General features: G+C 53.3%; 1 protein-coding gene across 2 annotated transcripts in view; it reads right to left on the bottom strand.

The window, feature by feature from the left end:
* The window catches only part of LOC138580836 (serine/arginine repetitive matrix protein 2-like), a 1,087,536-nt gene that overhangs the window by 266,394 nt on the left and 802,245 nt on the right, over positions 1-18,897 (bottom strand). The window lies entirely within an intron of this gene.

Genomic DNA, 18,897 nt, shown 5'->3' on the forward strand with positions numbered 1-18,897 from the left:
TAAGAAGTCCAGCAGGGGGGCGATTTTGTACCACAACTCCCTGTCGTAGCGTGCTACGATAGCCAAGGCGTTGGCAGCCTTAATCGTCGTCGCTGCCGATGAGATGACTCTGCGTCCCATCGTGTCCAATTTCTTTCCCTCGCCGTCCGGCGGGGAGGTTGACGTAGAGGCCGAGCCCCCCCCCCCCCTGCTTTCTTCCTGCCTGCTGCGGAGACGACCGAGTCTGGGGTTGGCTGTGCCCGAAGGCACAAGGGGGCCGCGTCCAGGACCCGGTACTTCTTCTCGTACCGATCCCTTCTCGCAGGCGTTGTGGATGGGTTCTTGAGGAGGGCGAGACCCGCATCCCAGATATCGTCCAGTACAGGTACAGCAAGGACCGTCTTCCTCTTGGTCTCGCGCCGGTGATAAAGGAAACCTTCCTCCTTCTCTTCCGGGCAGAGCTGGAAAAGCTTGGATGCCCTGGCGATCATGGCATGAAACGATCCAATCTGGTCGGGTGGGGAAGCCCGGGGAGGAGGTGACGACGGGAGATCCTCGTCGTAAACCTCGCAGTCTGTGCCAGTCGCGGCCGTGTCAGTCCCCGTATCATCCCCACGGGTCGTGGACGGGGAGGAGGGCTGAGCAGGGCGCGATGGTTGAAAAGGAATTGGAGGATGAATCTTCTCTTAGGAGGAGGGCTCCCAGAAGGGCCTGGCTCCGGGTCCCCCGTCGGGAGAGGTTCCTCCGTTGGTGGTAACGGCAATATCTTCCATAACTCCGAGCAGAAGGACTATATAGCCAACAAAATGGCCGCCGAGTTGTCTTGCGGCACTGGCTGAGGGGAGTCCGACGGGCGGTCAGGAGGCCCGTCGGCACCCGCGACGTTCTCGTCTCCTACGTCGGGGTCCCTCCCGACGGGCTGGTCTTCTTCCAAGCCAACGCCGTGGTTTAAGACTTCGATCAGCTCCTCCTCAGAGGTTGAGGCCGAATCCACGACGACCTCCTGCCCCCCCTTTTTCTTCTCAGTCCGAGGATTCACGGGGGTCCTGTCGATGGGCATGAAAGAGGATTCCCTCCACGGTGGCAGGGAGACTGAGCCCCGAGGTCGCCACCACTGGTGTAGCCTCCACAGGCTTCGCCAGGGCCGCCGCGACTGTCTCCCTAGAGGCCTTGGCCGGGTGGATTAAGGCTTTCACCACCTTAGGTGCGCTCACTGCCTTCTCCTTGGGGGGAGGGTCACTGCCTCGCTCCCCCTCCGATGGGGCCTTCGAGCTCGACCCGCGTCTCTCCAGGCGCTTCGCCGGGTGCTCGGCCTTCCTCTTACCCGAGCCAGAGCGTTGGCTCGTAGTTGATGGCGCCGGGGAGGATGCGCCCTGGCTTGCGCCCATAGTGCCCGACCGTTCGGCGCTCCCGGTGCCAGCGGACTCGCGGTGCTTGGCCTTCTGTTGGACCCCCGTCGCCGGGGCGCCCTCAAAAGGTCTTAGAAGACCGCTCGGACTACTACTTCTCGCCTGACGGGCTCTTCCCTTCCAGCCAGTTGGCGAGACGCAGATGGCGGACCTTCATGGTCCGCTCCGACATATTGCCGCAAAACGCACAGTCCTTCCCACGTGCATCTTGTCCTCATGCAGGCAGTAGAGGCAAAGGGAGTGTTCGTCCTCAAAGACATTCTGAAGCTGGCATCCAGGGCAGACCCTGAACAGCTTTCCGGGCGTCGAGCTTCCCTTCTCCTGGGCCATGATCGAGATGGGCCTGAGAAACTTCTGGAGTCCTCCAAAAGCGTGGCTCGACGAAATCTTCACCCTTGAGGGGCGTAGAAGAATCCGACACGGGTCCCCGTTGATCGGATAAAGAAACGGTGGAGCTTGAGGCTCTTTTGACCGAAAAAGAGAAATTTTCCTAAGAAAAAGCGCAAAAAAAGCACTAAGCTCGAGAGCAATAGCACGAGGATCCCAACACTTGAACGTGCGGTAAAAATCTGAAGATGGCTGCCAGAGGCAGGGCTTAGGGAGATGGCAGTCATTGGCTGTGGTCAGTATGACACAGAGATCAGTGATTGGTTACTACTACGAAAGACAGATCAGAAACGAAACTGATACTGATTTTTCTTTACCGAGGATTCCCAGCCTGACGGGTAATATTCATGAGCATGTGAATCCATGCCAGACCCCATGCTGGAGAACAGCCATTACCATTCCGAGCAGGGCACTGGATCTAGAGCCCCTTTTGCTAGAAGCAGACTAACCTCCTCCGGCAGAGGGTGTTCCAGGGGCAGGCACTCCTTGGTACCAGGGGCTGCTGAGTGCACAGAGGTCCACAGACCTGCCCTAGGAGTACCCCTTCCCGAACCCCCTGGTGGGGCTGTGCGGCAGATGCTTGTATGAGTGAGCTTGACCTCTGCCTGCTTGCATGAGGAAGCTTGACCTCTGTCTATGTAGATGCATGAGGTGAAGGGGCAAATACACCTGCCCATGGGGATTGCAGGCTGTTGGAGCATCAGGCCCAAAGATTATGCAAACGGCATGTCCAGAAATGTATCTCCTTGTTACTATCTCAGCATGGCCATAGTCCTGGCCATGCAGTCAGCAGTATCAAAGCCAGATTGGAGGGTCGGACAGCCTCACTGGCATCCTTAACCAGGGGTTCAAACCAAAATCCTGCATGTAGCCCGCAGGGATTTGTTCTGCTGCACCAGAAATAGCGCACCAAAGTCCAAATAAAAATTTGGCTATGACACAGAAAGCACCGATACATCTCAGTCGAAGACTTGCAGAGGAAAATTATTTTCTTCCCCAGGCATCTAGCCTCTTGTGCTCCATATCTGAAGCAGAGAGGGAAAAGAAGTTGTCTTCAAGTTCCCCGTGGCAGCCTGGACAACAAAGCTTTCAAGTTTATTATTTATTATTATTTTATTATTAAGTGTGGGTGACAGGAGAGAGTCTCTGGCCCTGCTTTTTGACTGGGTCGCACCTACAGGCAGGACCGAATTCGGCTTGGAACATAGCTTAAGGACTAGAGTTTCTACTGCTTGGTTAAATGGCAGTAGGGTCTCGTTCTTTGGGAAGTCATTAAGAATTTCCAGCTAGCTCATACTGCAACTTGATTCGAGAGGAGGCTGATAATCCCAAAGAATAAACCAGCTTGGAAATCATGTTGAACAGCCACCTGAGGTTCATCCAGAGTAAGATCCACCACGTCAACTTTCTTTCCATAGAATTCCTCTGGGAAGTCCAACTTGCCTGGAGTGTAGGGGTTCCAAACCAAAGGGAATTTGATCCCCATCAAAATGGTTTTCTTTTGGGACATGAATGCACCTCAAGGGAGCACGGCACACTCTAAGAACACTGGTGTAGGTCAGTGCCTGTGGCGCCACGGTGGGAAGTGTCGAGGTTGGAGGACAGATGTCTGAAGGTGAAGTGTTGAGACTTCAAGACTGATTCTTATCCATCTTCAAAAAGGTAGAGCACAAGGGAGTACAGTCAGGTGATTTAGCAATGTCCACCAGCTTGTCCGAGGATGGTAGACTCAAATGTTTCTAGAGGGGCCAACGCTGAAGCAGACAATGCTGAGGCCGTGGCAGTCGGAATCTTGCCAAAGATGTTGAGCATCTAAAGCTGAAAAAGCATCCTATTGCTATGGAGTAGATTGAAAAATATTTGAGCCCAAAATTAGACCAAAAACCAGCAACACAAATTTAAAACACTCATAAAACGATACAAGCCCTGGATAATGTCAAACAGTTTTCAATATAGAGGATTGGGTGGGGAAAGGAAAATGAGGCGCCTTGTCAGAGGAGTCTCTGGAACAGTGGCTCCTTTTCCTGCCAGAGGAAGATGAATGCTGTTTTGAAGATCTGCCGGGTGAGCGAGACCTCTTGCAGAGCTTGCTTCTTCTTGCTCTTGTGGACCGGGGATCGTTCTTCAGTGCGATCTTCCGTGTTGGACGACCTCGAACGAGTCAGTTCGTCACCTTTGCCTTGTAGTGGAAGGTGAATAGCTATGCTTCCTGTTCACAAACCATCAAATGACAGACTGCAGTCCTGTGTGTTTAGCCCCTCACCGAGGCAATAAAGAATGATCCTATCACAGAGCATCAATATATACTGGCCCAATGTGATTTCTGGCACAGGATGTACAAGGGTATCTGGGTGAGCCCTGCTACCCCAAGAAAAGGATGAAGGAATCCATTAGAAAGGGACACCACTTATACTGGGACTGAAAACACCTTAGTATCACACTGCTCTTTAGGGATCAAATGGTTATTAAAGCAGTTTAAGGAACAAGTTACTTAACTCTTGCTCTCGAGCATGTGTCTGGCATGGATTCACATGCTCCTGAATATTTCCCGTCGGCAGGCTGGGAATCCTTGGTAAAAGGAAAAAAAAAAACAGTCACTTACAACTGTATTTCTCCTCTAAACCAATCGCTGTACTCTGGGTTGTACTGCCCCCAGCCAATGACTACCCTCTCCTTAAGCCCCTCCTCTGGCAGCCATCTTCAGATTTGGTAGCACATAAAGTGGCTGAAGACCACAGAGGGGCAGGAGGGAGGGATCACATGTGAATCCATGCCAGACCCATGCTGGAGAATAGTTACAGGTAAGCACCTTGTTCCCTCTCCAGCATGGAGCCTGGCATGGATTCACATGCCCATGAATAAATATATAGCAGTACATTACACAACCACAGGATGTGGCAAGGAAGCAACATAAGCAATTACTCTTACCTTTGGAACAGGTTGTGTAGCACTGCTTCACTGACCCTGGTATCCCTGTCGATGCAGTAGAATCTCATGAGGGTGTGCATAGACCCGACCTAGCAGCCCTGCAGATGTCCAGCAGGGGCACACAAGAGAGGAACGCCATTGTTGCAGTGATCGCTCTGGTGGGATGGGCTCTCAGACAGCAGGGCAGCTGTCGGTTCTGCAGCCGGAGAGCCACCACCTTGAGATGGAAGCCTTGGACAAGGCCTTACCATGGTTCACAGCACCAAAGTTCACCAACAGTTGAGATGTCTTCCGAACACTGTGCGTGCCACGTAGAACATCAGAGCACGAGCAACATCCAGCAAGTGCAAAGTCCTTTCAGCCAGCGACAAATGTTTTGGAAACGATACAAGCAACACCAAAGGATCGATGAGGTGATCTAACCTACCCGCCTGGCAGAGGTGATGCCACGAGGAAAGTTGTTTTTCATGAGGAACTTGGATGCTTGTAGGGGTCCCCGCCCAGGAGCCTCAACACGTTCAGTTCCCACGTCTGGGCTGGAGCCTTACCCAGTGGGAACGATCGAATCAGTCCTTTGAGGAACTCCTTGACAAGATGGTGGGACGAAAGAAGATCATCCTGGAGACCTGGTGTAGCAGGAGATGGCCGCCAGATGCTGCTTGATAGAGGAGTTTGCCAGCCCCGCCTTGGCCAAGGACAACCAGTACGGACGACTGTGGGGCCGTGACCCTTAGCGGGTTCATCTTCTGCACCCAGCACCACATAGCAAAATACTTCCACTTGTGCCTACAACACTGACGAGTCGATGGCGCTCTGGCCCTAGCAAGGACCTCCCTGCAATCTGCTGGCAACTTGTATTCTCCGAATTCTAGGGCTGCAGGAGCCAAGCCCTCAAGTTCAGCGATCCTAGTTTGTGATGCAGGATTACGCCGTCGCCAATGGTGAGCAGATCCGCAACCACTGGCAGCCTGACCAGAGGCGATGCTGACAGGTTCAGAAGGTACGGGTACAAAATCTGCCTCTGCCATGCCGGGGTGACAAGCAACATCCTGCATCAGCACCATTTGAGTTGATTGATGACTCGCAGCAGGACAGGCAAGCCAGGGAATGCGTAAAGGAACAGGCCTTCCCACGGGAATGCTCCTTGGCTGGTGGAACCTGCTGGCGAACTTCTGGCATTTGGAGTTTGCCGCCTTTGCAAACAGATCTGTCTGGGTCTGCCCCACTTGAGGAAGATGCGGTTCACCTGATCCTGCCGAAGTTCTCACTCTGCTGAGGGAGTCGGCAAAGGTGTGCTCGACTACCGCCAAGTGCAAAGGAATGAGGATCATCTCTTGGGCGATGGCCCAGTGCCACATGTCCTGCGCCTCGCTGGAGAGTGCTGGTGATCTAGTGCCCCCTGCTTCCTGATGTAGAACACCATGGCGGTGCTGTCCGTGAAGATACTCACCATTTTGCCCTTGAGGGACGAGAGGAACGACTTGAGGGACAAGAACACTGCCCGCAGCTCCAGGATATTGATGTGGAGATTCCTCTCCTCCAGCAGTCACAGAGACGTCCAGTGTGTGCCCCCCCCCCAACCCCTCAAGGGAAGCGTCCGTGGTGACAGTCTCCTGGTTCGGGGGGGGGGGGCTCTGAAATCCTATGCCCCATGCAATGTTGGAGGGTACACCCCACCACCTTATAGCTCGATGGAATTCCTTGTCAAGAGCAATCTTGTCTGGGAAGCTTCTGGCAAACTTGGATCCAGCGAGCGTCTAGGAAATCCTGAAGGGGTCGCATCTGCAACCTGCAGACCCCAATCAGGTAGATGCACGCCGAGAAACGACTTGATGGTTGGTCTGCACCGCTGCAGTCTTCTGCGGCAACAGCTGTTACACCTTGCCCAATAGGGCGGCTATTCTCTCTTCCAAGGGAACCACCAAGCAGAGTTGAGCCTGGCCCACAGGAACAGCACGTTCTACGATGGTATCAAGCAGGACTTTGGATAGTTGACGGAGAACCCCAGATCCGTCAGCAGCCGGACAGTCGCTTCCATATGGTCTACAGCAGTCTCCCTCGACTTTGACCAGATGAGCCAGTCGTTGAGGTATGGGTACACGTATATTCCTTGGAGACGTAGATGGGCCGTCACTGGTGCCAGGCACTTCGTAAACACCCTGGGCGCCGACTTCAATCCAAAGTGGAGGATCTTGAATTGGCAGCCACTTCCCTGTACCACGAAGCGCAGGAACTTCTGATGCTTCCTGTGGACGGGGACATGGAAGTATGCGTCCTCCAGATCCAGCAACTTCAAGAAGTGTCCTTCCTTCAGTTGGCCAAGCATGTGCTGCAATGTGACCACCCTACATTTTTGGGACTGGAGTTATTTGTTGACATGCCGCAGTTCTAGAACGGGCCTCCAGCCCCTCGTGGTCTTCTTTACCAAGAAATATATGGTTGCTTTGGAAACAGCTCCAGAGTCCTTCTCATCATGGCCTTTACACTTCCTGCAGGAGCCCAGGGATGTGCTGATGCTGCCAGGCCAGCGTAGGGATCCGCAGCCACTTTTGCTGGAAATAGAGTCTGCGGGCGAGAGCATCCAGCACCCATCAGTCGGTGGAGATCTTCCAGTCGCTGACGAAGCCTGCCAGCTGGCCTCCCACCGGGTTGCATGGGTGGGGGCCTGATGTCCCAGCCGGTTCAGTCTTGCTTCGGGCCCACGTGCCGCCTTGGGGGGAAATGACATTGGCCATCTCCACCGAAAGCCTTGGAACGGACCAGGGGGGTTGACAGTACGAAGACGACCCTCCGTCTAAACCGTTTGACGATCTGCCGGACTCCCCGCCGGAGGCGCAAAAGGTAGAGCGATGTTGCTGAAGAGTGCCCAGGGTACGGGACATCTCTGTCAGTCTTAATGGCTTGCAATGACTTGTCAACAGCCTTCCGAAAGAGGTTGTCCCAGAAGGGCATGTCCAACACCTTCGTCTGGGCCTCCTGGCGGAAGTTGGTGTCTTTCAGCCAGCCACAACAAAGGAGGCAGACACGGTTCACCATCTGCTGGAACATTGTGTCCATGATGTACAGGGCCACTGTGACAGCATGGTCCGATACCACCTCCCCTAACTGGAGGATGGAGATCAACTCGACAAGCTTGTCATCGGGCAGGAACTCCAGAATCAGGGCCATCGTATAACACAGTTCCCTGTCGTACCTGGCTGGAATTGCAAGCGTGTATGCAGCCGAGTAGACCACCTTTCTTCCCATGGCATCCAACTTCTTCCCCCTCGCTATCCAGAGGAGGATGAAGACAAGGGATTAGACTACTTCTCGTTGCTGTCGCTGAAACCACACAGTCCGGGGAAAGCTGCAATAGTAGGCACTTGGGTGCGGAATCCGGCACCCAGTACTTTTTCTCCAGCCTATCCCTCTTGGCTAGGGCCAGATTCCTCAAAGGAAGGCCCTCCTCCCAAACGGCGTCTAGGAGAGGCACCGCCTTGATAGTCTTCCTCTTGGCCTTGTCCCGTTGGTAGAGGAAACCTTTCTTCTTGGTCTCTTCTGCCGTCAGTTGTAAGAGTTTGGACGCTCTGGTGACCATGGCATGGAACAACCCCACCTCGTCTGGGGGAGAAGCTCTTGGCTGTGGTGAACCGCCTACCGTGGCGATGTCGTCCTTAGTCGCAGTGGCCGGGTTCCTCGGGGGTGGGATTGCGGCACTTGTTTTGAGGTTGATGCAACAGCTTCGGGTGCTGCTTCCTCTTTTTCGCCAGAGGTTGATCAGGGGCCACTGCCGCTGGTGTCATTGGCATCCTTTTCTGAATTTCCGACACCGGGGTGTGTAGGGTCAAAAGGATGTCCAGCGATACTTCTGAGAGGTTGGAGCGGTAGGCCTACCAGGCCCTGTGCCGTCCTTGTCGCTGTCGTCTCCATCAGCATTTCCTCCATCGCTGTCCCCCACATCCCTCCTGGCTCGAGTGTATGGACAGCTGGTCCTTCTCATTCGAGGAAGAAATATCTGTGCCCTGGAGTACGGTCTGTCCTGAGGCCTCCTCTCCTCCCCCTCCTTTTTGCATCCTGAGGGGTTGGGTTCGGGCTTAGAGATAGTTTCCTCTTTTATGGAGTCTTCTCCACCGACCCAGCCAAAACCTCCCACCTCGGGGGTAGGGATACTTTCGGCACTGCCGGGGCTACCCTGACTGGGATAGCCCCTTTGGCCTTTGTGAGAGCATGCCGCCACCAACTCGATTGTTGAAGATGTCGCCTGGGCCTTCTGGGGCAGGTCGGTCACCTTTTCCTGCACCTTTGTCTTCTCGGGCTTTTCCTGCAGCTTCACCGGGTTAGCAGATTTGCTCTTCAAGGAGGAGCTGGAGTGATGGTTGGAGATGTAAGATTAACGCACCATGGTCGCGAGCGGGACCGGCTTATGCGGCAACCCAGACGGAAACGGACTTGCGGTGCTTGACCTGGTCTTGGGCCCCCACAGATGGAGCGCCCTCAAAGGACTTAGAAGGCCGCTTCTTGGACCGGCCGGTACTGGGTGAGGCATGCCTCTGCTTGCTGCACGGGGTAGAGGCCTTGGTGCGGAGCCATGTCTCCACTCTACTGTGACAATCCTTCATGGTTTGCTTGGAGAACGCAAGGCAGATTTCACAATCCGCTTCCCTGTGGTCTGGATGGAGACGGTAGACACACTGAGAAGGTGTTTGTCCTCTACAAACACGTTCTGCAGTCCACAGCTGGAGTAGAGCTTGAAAATGGAGCTTCCGTCTCATCTCTTCCAACATGTTCCGGAGTGTGGAGCAGGCCCATTGGCCTTCTGAAATCTTTGAGGAAACTTCGATGATTCTTGCCCTTGAAATTCACTGATAAATGGATTCCCACTTGTCGGCCGATGGAGTGAAAGCTCAGATGGGCTTCGTTTGACAAAAAGGACTTTTTATCGAAAAAGCATGAAAAAAAAAAATAGAATAGCCCAGGGAGCAAATCACAAGGACTCCCAACACTAACATGCAATAAAAATCTGAAGCTGGCTGCCGGAGGAGGGGCTTAGGGAGAGGGCAGTATGACCCACGAGTACAGTGATTGGTTTAGAGGAGAAATACAGTGTGAAAGTGAAACCGTTTCTTTTACTGAGGATTCCCGGCTTGACAGGGAATATCCTGAGCATGTCAATACATGCCAGACCCCATGGCTGGAGAATGTCTACAATACTGCAGCCAAATGAAAGCATCAAATTGGCAGCAGCTTGTGAGACAAACGTACAGGGTCAGGAAAAATGCCTGGGACAAAGAGGGCAATTTTGGAGTATCTGAATGGTAAGCCATATGGAGCTTTCAGGAGGAACTCAGTTGATTTCTCTTTAAGCAAAAATAAGTCATGAAAACAAAGGGTTGGCAAAAAGTCAAGGCAACCAAGTCAGCAAAAGGAGATTCAAAGACGACTGACCAAAGTCACATCAGTGCGACATGGTATGGTAGAACATAAGCGCAAAAATTCACCTCACCAGGAGATATCATGGCACTGAAACAGTGGGTGCAGCGAGATCTAAACCAAGGATTTAAGGCAGACCCCTCCCCCACATTGCATGCAGCAGGACTGAGGATGCAGCTGCAAGGTCAGTGAACCCCTTTAAGACAAGTTAAACGATGGCCTTCTGGTGCATGGACTAAGCTGAGCCACAGGCATTAGTGTCATGATCCACAAAGCCCATACTGACTGAGCGGGTTTTGATTAGACACCGGTTGCTTGGCACATCCTGCCATGCAACAGTTTGGCATCAGTCCCTCTCAGTGTATAAGATGAACAGAGATAAATGGGGTAACACTCGCTTCATTCTACATATACTGCTGTGCCACACCTGGATAAGAGAAAGAGGACCATGGCATAGAACCCATAATTGAGTTGCATGTATGCCCCTGATGGCAGTTTACGATTCTGGATTTAGTCGGCACCTGTAACCAGCCCTCCAGATAAGGGGCATATTCGATGTTTTTACGTATAACATTTTTGCAAATACGGCACATTTCACTTTTTAAATGCATACCATTTACGGAGGATTGTCACTGTACATCTTTATTTTTTAAAAAAGTCCATTGTCAGTAGATGGCACTGCAGTATAAACCATAACGTCTGCACATGTGAGCTTCGTGAGCAGAGACTGCAGTACCACTCCCAAAATTCCTTTCAACTTGGCAGGCTGCGTAGAAACGAGCTGGGTCTGTTACTGGCCTAGTGCATGCACGGCCCTGGTAGCACCCAACTCCCTTTTATATTTTACTTGTCAACATTGCACGTGTGGGGTCCACTTTGATCTCACAGCCTCAACTCATTGAAATGTAGCTTCTCTGCAGCAGGTTCCCATCAGGCAATACATTGGGAATGGAACATGAAGTGTTACCAACTGTCCTCTATAATTAGCTCGCTGGAACCTTTCTTTGTGTTAACCAGCAGTGGAAAGTGCCAGGCCCTTTCACTCCAAATAGAAATTGCAAATGTTTTGAATTTGTTCACGCGGTACCCTGGACCTAGGACAGCAGATTATGGAAGATGACACCCCATGGCAGCAAAGGTCTGACTTGGGCCTGAAAAGGCTGATGGAAGGGGGCAGCACACATGTTCTTACTGAGGCAAATAACAGCATTACTGGGCTCTCACAGTACACGTTTACTTACATTAAGTAGAACATGCAGGGCTTATGCGGTACATCCAGCACAAGTGTTCACACAGTGTAATGGGCGAGGTTAGGGGTACATAAAATGTCCTTTAACTAGGGTGCCATTTATAATGTCAGTAATGACTTAATTGGGCTCAGGCAGCACTGGTGTTCCTGCATTGGGATATACTGGACTTACCGAGCAATGGCATCCTTGGTGTTCTTCCAGTCCATAATACACTGGGCATATATTTATACCAAGTTCATACAATGAACAAAATGAGCTCAAGAAGAAGTCTGAGCTCAGTGTACAGCCAGAAACCATGGATGTAACAGGAGATACCTGGTCACCCTGTATCCCCTTAGGGAGGCTCCTTCACTAGATGTGTGCGTTCCCAGGCACTGTACCAGGGGTAATTTAGTATTTTCTACAGCATGTCCTCTCCATCATTTGTTTATCCCTGCATTTCCATTGTGCTTTATTGCCCTTATATTTCTCTGTGCATCCGCTGATAATTCACACAACCTGATGAGAATACTATAAGCGGGGGAGATGGGAGCCGATTTGGCTTCAAGGTTCAGGTCTCCCGATATTGTAATGTTATGTTTAATGTGCTTATCCTGTTAGTGAGCTCAGGCTCTGTAATGCTTTCATCAGTTGTTGCTGGACACAATACTCAGTCGTTCCAGGAGGCAAGCAGAAAATGTGCATTGCTCTTGAAAACAAAAGGTATTTTGAGAATCCTGCACTGGTTTTGAATGCAACAAGACAGATAATAGGGTTTAGCGCCAGAAGCAGAAACTGCATGTCTCCTGAAGATCAGTGTCTCTGCCCTCAATGCTGGCTCAGCGTTTCATCTTTCTAATCTTGGATTATTCCTATAACGCATGTTAAAACATCAGGCGAGACATTAAGTATCGAAGTGCAATGTGATACCTATATTAAGTGAAGCCAGCAGATTGTAGGGCTTTGGTATGAAGTCCACTTTCAGGCAGTTGGTAGGACTTGGAGACCAGGCAAGTGCATGTGTGTCCGTCTAGAATGGCATTGCATGCACTATGAATAAAAAAGCAGGTACGTGTTTATCCGATTGGGATAATGCACCTGCTGCAGAGATATTATCTGAGGTTCACGCGTTTGAAGCGTGGCAAGGGAGTCTGCTTTTTATGTCCCGTCATTAAAAGCGCTAGATTCCTCTCTGTATTGGGAACCCTAGACCTGGTAACATTTACACAATCATTCAAAATGAGGAACAGGTAACTTACCTGCAACTGTTCCCCAGCATGGGTCTGGCATGGATTCACATGCTCATGAATATTGCCCGTCGTCAGGCTGGGAACCCTAAGTAAAGAAAAATTCAGTTTCGTTTCTGAACTGTCTTTCAATTAGTAACCAACCACTGGTCTCTGGGTCATACTGCCCCCAGCCAATAACTGCCCTCTACCTAAGCCCCTCCTCTGGAAACCATCTTCAGATTTTGTAGCACGTAAAGCAGCAGTAAGACCAAGATAAGAGCCACAGAGGGGTAGGCAGGAGGGTTCGCATGTGAATCCATGCCAGACCCATGCTGGAGAACAACAGTTACATGTAAGTAACTTGTTCCTTCTCCAGCATGGGGCCTGGCATGGATTCACATGCTCATGAATACAAGAATACATAGCAGTACACACATGCACAACCACGGGAGGTGGCAAGGCTCAACATTAAGCATTTCAACAATTCAACATTAAGCATCTCTTACCTCCTCACCAGGCTCACCTTCAGACGAACAGGTTGCGCAGCACTGCCTGGCCGACTCTGGATTCCTCCCTGGAATCCCGGTCGACGCAGTAGAATCTCGTGAAGGTGTGCATCGACCTCCACATAGCCCTGCAGATGTCCAGCAGGGGCACACCAGACAGGAACGCCGTAGTAGCAGCGATCACTCTGGTCAAATGGGCTCAGACGGCCGGGTAACTGTCGGTTTGCCAACCGGTGAGTGCATGATGCAGCGGAGCGCCATCTGGAGATGGAAGCCTTCGAGAGGGCTTTTCCTTGGTTCATAGGTCCAAAGTTCACAAACAGCTGTGACGTCTTCCGAAAACTGTGCAGTCCACATAGAACTTCAGCGCTCTAGCCACATCCAGCGAGTGCAAAGTCCTCTCAGCCTGCGATGAAGGCGACGGGAAGAAAAAGGGTAACACCAAGGGCTTGTTGAGATGGAAGTCTGACGGCACCTTGGGCATGAAGGAGGGGTGCGTCCTCAGCACCACCCTTGTCTCATGGAATGTCAAGTATGGAGGTTTACAAGAGAGGGCCTGGATCTCTCCCACTCGTGTGGAGGTGATGGCCACAAGAAACAGCGTCTTCCAGGACAGGAACTTCAACTGAGCCAAATGCAGAGGCTGGAATGGCGATCCCACGAGCCTGGTCAGCACCACGTTGAGCTCCCACGCCAGGGCCGGAGCCTTCACTGGCGGGAACGATCAGAACAGTCCTTTCATGAACTCCTTCACAAGGCGGTGAGACCACAGCGACGACCGCTCCAGAGTTCTGGTGTAGCGGGAGGTAGCCACCAGATGGATTTTAATGGAGGCATGCTCCAGCCCCGCCTGGGCTGCAATAGTAAGTACGGCAGCACTTGAGGGGCAGTAATCCGCAGTGGGTTAATCTATGCACGGCACCAGACAGAGAACCTCTTCCATTTGTGTCCATAATACTTGAGATTCGAGGACGCCCTGGCCTTTGCAAGCACCTCCTTGCAGTCCGCCGGGATATCCTGCCCTCTGAACTCTAGTGCTGCAGGAGCCAGGCCTGCAGGTTCAGCGATCCTGTGTCGTGATGGAGGATGGTGCCTCCTTTCCTGGTGAGTAGATACGTGTCTGTCGGTAGTTTGATCGGGGGGGTGCTGACAAGCCCAGAAGGTCCGGGAAACATATCTGCCTCGGCCACGCCCGTGCGACGAGGATCATCCTGCACCGGGACCGCCTGAGTTGACTGATGAGTCGCAGCAACAAAGGCAACGGGAGGGGTGGGTGGGGGGGAACGCATACAGGAAAAGGCCGTCCCAGGGGAATGAGAAGGCATCGCCCATGCTCCCTGGCTGGGGAAACCTGCTGGCGAACCTCCGGCACTTGGTGTTTGTTGCCGTTGCGAATAGGTTGATCTGGGGATTGCCCCATCGTCGGAATAGGAGATCCACTTGATCCTGCTGCAATTCCCCCTCGCGGCACGAGCGCAGCTCCCTGCTGAGTGAGTCGGCGATGGTATTCTTTATTCCTGCCAGATGGACCAGTAACATCCCCTGGGCGACAGCACAGTGCCCCAGATCCTGTGCCTCCTTTGATAGGGCTGGGAATCTGGTGCCCCCCTGCTTCCGGATGTAGAACATCGTGGTGGTGTTGTCGGTGAAGATCCTTACCACTTTGTTTTTGAGGGACGGAAGGAACGACCTGAGGGCCCAGAATACTGCTCGGAGCTCCAGGACATTTATGTGTAGTGACCTTTCCTCCGGGAGCCAAAGTCCTCTTGCGTGGAGATCTCCAGTGTGCGCCCCCCATCTCCCCAGGGAGGCGTCGGTCGTCACCATCTCCTGATATGCCGTGGGTCTTGAAGTCCATACCCGCCGCTAAATGCCCACGGGTGCCCCACCACCAGACCGCTTGGTGGAAAGTCTAGTTGAGTGATATCCTATCCTCTAAGCTGCCTGCCGCTTGCATCCAACGGGCGTCGAGGAACTCCTGCAGTGGTCGCATCTGTAGCCTGCATAGGCGCACAAGGTAGATGCACAAGGACATCATTCCGAGTAGGGACTTGATGGATCTCACCCTGGCCACGTACATGGTCAACAGCCGTTGCACCTTACCCAGGAAGGCCTTCGTCCTTTCTTCTGACGGGGAAGCCAGTCACACCACTGTGTCCAGTTTGGCTCCCAGGAACAGGGCAGGGCGTCTTGTGATGGTACCAAGTGGGATTTCGCAAAGTTGATCGAGAATCCCAGATCTGTGAGCAGTTGGACGGTCTTCGCTGTGTGATCGACGGCAAGTTCATCCAGGTAGGGGTAGACTTGGATACCCTGCAGGCGCAGCCGTGCTGCCACTGGTGCTGGGCACTTGGTGAACACCCTGGGCGCCGACTTCCATCTGAAGGGAAGGGCCTTGAACTGATAGTGTTGCCCTTGGACCACAAATCGTAGGAACCCTCCAGCTGTCCCAGCACGTGCTGGAGGGTGACCATCCAGAATTTCTGGGACCTGATTTACTTGTTAAGACAATGAAGGTCCAGGATGGGCCACCAACCGCCGGTCTTCTTCTGGACTAGGAAGTACCGCGAGTACACTCGCGCCCCAGAGCCTCTTTGGGACGAGTTTGATGGCTCCCTTTCTAAGCAGTGCTCGCACTTCCAGCAGCAGTTGAGGGACGTGATTTTCCTTCCTGGCCACGGGTGGAATATAGGGACACCTTTTTCGAAATTCGAGTGTGCCCGCGGGCCAGGGCATCTAGCACCCAACTGTCGGTGGAGATGGACTCCCACACGCTGATGAACTTCGTCAGCCGGCCTCCCACCGGGGTGCTTGGGTGGAGGCCCGCCACCACAGCCGGTTCAATCCGGTTTCATCTCGGCCTTGCCGCCTTTGGCGACAACGGGATCCTCCGGTCTTGCCGCGTCCTCTAAGCTTCCTGCGACGAGGAGCGGGCTGCTTGGCGGTACGAGGAACCGCCGCTGAATCCTTTGGAAGCACCTTGCTTGCCTCCGGCGTTCAGAAAGGACGGTCGTCGCTGTTGAAGAACGCCCAAGGCCCGAGCTGTCTCGGTGTCCGCCTTGATGGCCTGCAGTGACTAGTCCACTGTCTTGCCAAACAGGTTGTTCCGGTCGAAGGGCATTTCTAGAACCCAGGTCTGCACGTCTTGGCGGAAATCGGTGGCCATCAGCCAACCGCGTCATCGAAAGCAAACGTCGTTGTCCATCTGGCGAAACCCGATGTCGGCGATGTCCGTGGTCACCGTAACGGCGTGGATTTCCAGGGCCTCCGCTGGGAGGAAGTCCAGGAGCGGAGCGTTCTTGAACCACAGCTCCCTGTCGTAGCGTGCCACGATCGTGAGGGCATTGGCCGCCTTAATCGTCGTTGCGGACGAGATGACCCGTCCCATGGCGCCCAGCTTCTTCCCCGTGCCGTCCAGGGGGGGGGGGGGGGAATGGGATGTTGAGGCCGTCACTCGCGCCGATTTCTTCTTGGCCACCGCGGAGACCACTGAATCCAGGGACGGCTGTGCTCTAACGCACATCGGGGCAGATTCCGGGACCCGGTACTACTTGTACCGGTCTCTCCTAGCGGGAGCCGTGGCCAAGTTCTTCAGGAGTGCCAGTCCCTCGTCCCAGATGTCGTCCAGTAACGGGATCGAGAGGACAGCCTTCCTCTTGGCCTCCTGTCGTTGGTAGAGGAAGCCCCCCCCCTTCTGTTCCTCGGGACAGAGCTGGAAGAGCTCAGATGCCCTGGCCATCATGCCGTGGAAGGAGCCAATTTCATTGGGGGGGAGGTGTGGAGGGGTCAGGGGGAGAGGTGCCCAGGGAAGTGGTGATGGGAGGTCCATCCCGTCGTCACCACCGTCGGCGTCCGTCCCAGCCACCCGTCCCATCCCTCGGAGGAGGGGATGGGGGTGAAGGCTGGAAGGGTGAACTTGTCGCCATTTTTTCAGTTGGCTTCCCGACGGTCCAGGCTCCGCTGGGTTGTCAGCGGCGGGTAAGGGCATCCTTGTCCTTATCTCCGTACACAGCCTGTATAGCCATCAAGATAGCTCCTGAATTGTCCCCTGGTACGGGTACCGGTTGCAACGGGACTGACGGCTGGGGTGCGGGGCCCTCCTCTGTCCCATCTTCCTCATCTGCTCCCCGTCGCTGTCGGATTCGTTGGGATCCTTCCCGTGGGCCCTGGATTCGTCGGACTTCCTGTCCAGGATCCTTTGGACGCTAGCTAACTCATCCTCAGAGGTGGTATCTGTGTCCGTTATGGCTACCGTGCAACCCCCCCCCCCCCCCTCCCACATTTCTCCTGCTGGGGTTTCATGGGGGTCTTCTCGATAGGCAGAAAAGAAGATTCCCTCCGGGGTGGCAGGGAAACTCTAGCCCTTGGAGCCGTCTCCACTGGGGAAGCGTCCGTAGGTTTCGCCAGGGCCACCACGACCTTGGGCGTGCCTGAGGCTTTCGCCTTAAGGGGAGAGTCACCGCCTCGCTCCCCCTCAGCCATCTGTCGGGATCAACCGGGGCTTCTCCCGAAGCTTATCCGGTTTCTCAGACTTCTTCACTGAGCCAGAGCGTTGGCTCGTGGTTGATGGCGTTTGTGATAATGCGCCTGCCTGGCAGCAGAGGAGCCCGACCGTTCGGTGCTCCCGGTGCCCGCGGACTCGCGGTACTTTGCCTTTTGTTGGGCACCTGTCGCCAGGGTGCCCTCAAAAGTCTTAGAAGACCGCTCAGACTACTTCTCACCTGCTGCTGGGCTCTTCCCCTCCAGCCAGTTGGCGAGTCGAGTAAGACGGATCCCTCATTGTCCATTCAAACATGTTCTTACAAAACGTACAGTCCTTCTCCACGTGCAATTTGTCGTTGTGAAGGCAGTAGAGGCACTGAGAGTGCTCATCCTCAAAGACGTTCTGTAGTCCGCATCCGGGGCAGCTCCTGAACAGCTTGGATCCAACAGGCGTCATGCTTCCTTTGTCCTGGGCCATGTCCACGCGGGGTAGGCCTCAAAGATCTTCTGGAATCCTCCGAGAAGTGGAAACTCGCCGAAAAGATGCCCTTGAGGGCCGTTGAAAATTCTGAAAACGGGTCCCCGTTGATCGCAAGTAGAATCGGTGGAGCTTGAGGCTCGACTGACCGAAAATATAAGAGTAAACTCTTTGAAAAAGCGCAAAACGCAGAAAAAGCTCGAGAGCTACAGCACGAGGACTCCCAACACTTGAACGTGCGATAAAAATCTGAAGATGGCTGCCGGAGGAAGGGCTTAGGTAGAGGGCAGTCATTGGCTGGGGGCAGTATTACCCAGAGACAAGTGATTGGTTACTAGTAGAAAGACAGTTCAGAAACTAAAACTGATTTTTTCTTTACCGAGGATTCCCAGCCTGACGACGGGGAATATTCATGAGCCTGTGAAACCATGTCAGACCCTATGCCGGAGAAGAAGCACCTCTGGTTCCTTTGTTTTCCTCCCTCATTGGAGCTTTGCGCCACACTATAACTTGACCAGAAACTGCTGCTTAAGTCTGTGTGCTCAGCTGGTAGGTAAAGTGTGCCCAAGCGGCACACTGCATTTCCATGACTCCTGGCACACTGTTTGCACAGCAACCATTACACTCTGCAGCGTACTACACCTCACCCCCCACAATCTCCATGGTCCAGTTACCAACTAAGTGCTGGTTGATTAGTCATGGTGTGCAATCATGTCTTAAGACCCAATTTTCATCACTGGCTGAAAGCAAGGACTAAAGGTTTATCCCCCAAATGTCTGAACATTTCAGATTCATTTTACTCTTGTGAAGGAGAAAACCAATTTGTACTCTTCAAATTGCCTATAATCACCAATTGCAAAA

The sequence above is a fragment of the Ambystoma mexicanum genome, chromosome 3p, assembly GCF_040938575.1.
Source record: "Ambystoma mexicanum isolate Mex_15411 chromosome 3p, UKY_AmexF1_1, whole genome shotgun sequence".
In the NCBI taxonomy this organism is placed as follows: domain Eukaryota; kingdom Metazoa; phylum Chordata; class Amphibia; order Caudata; family Ambystomatidae; genus Ambystoma; species Ambystoma mexicanum.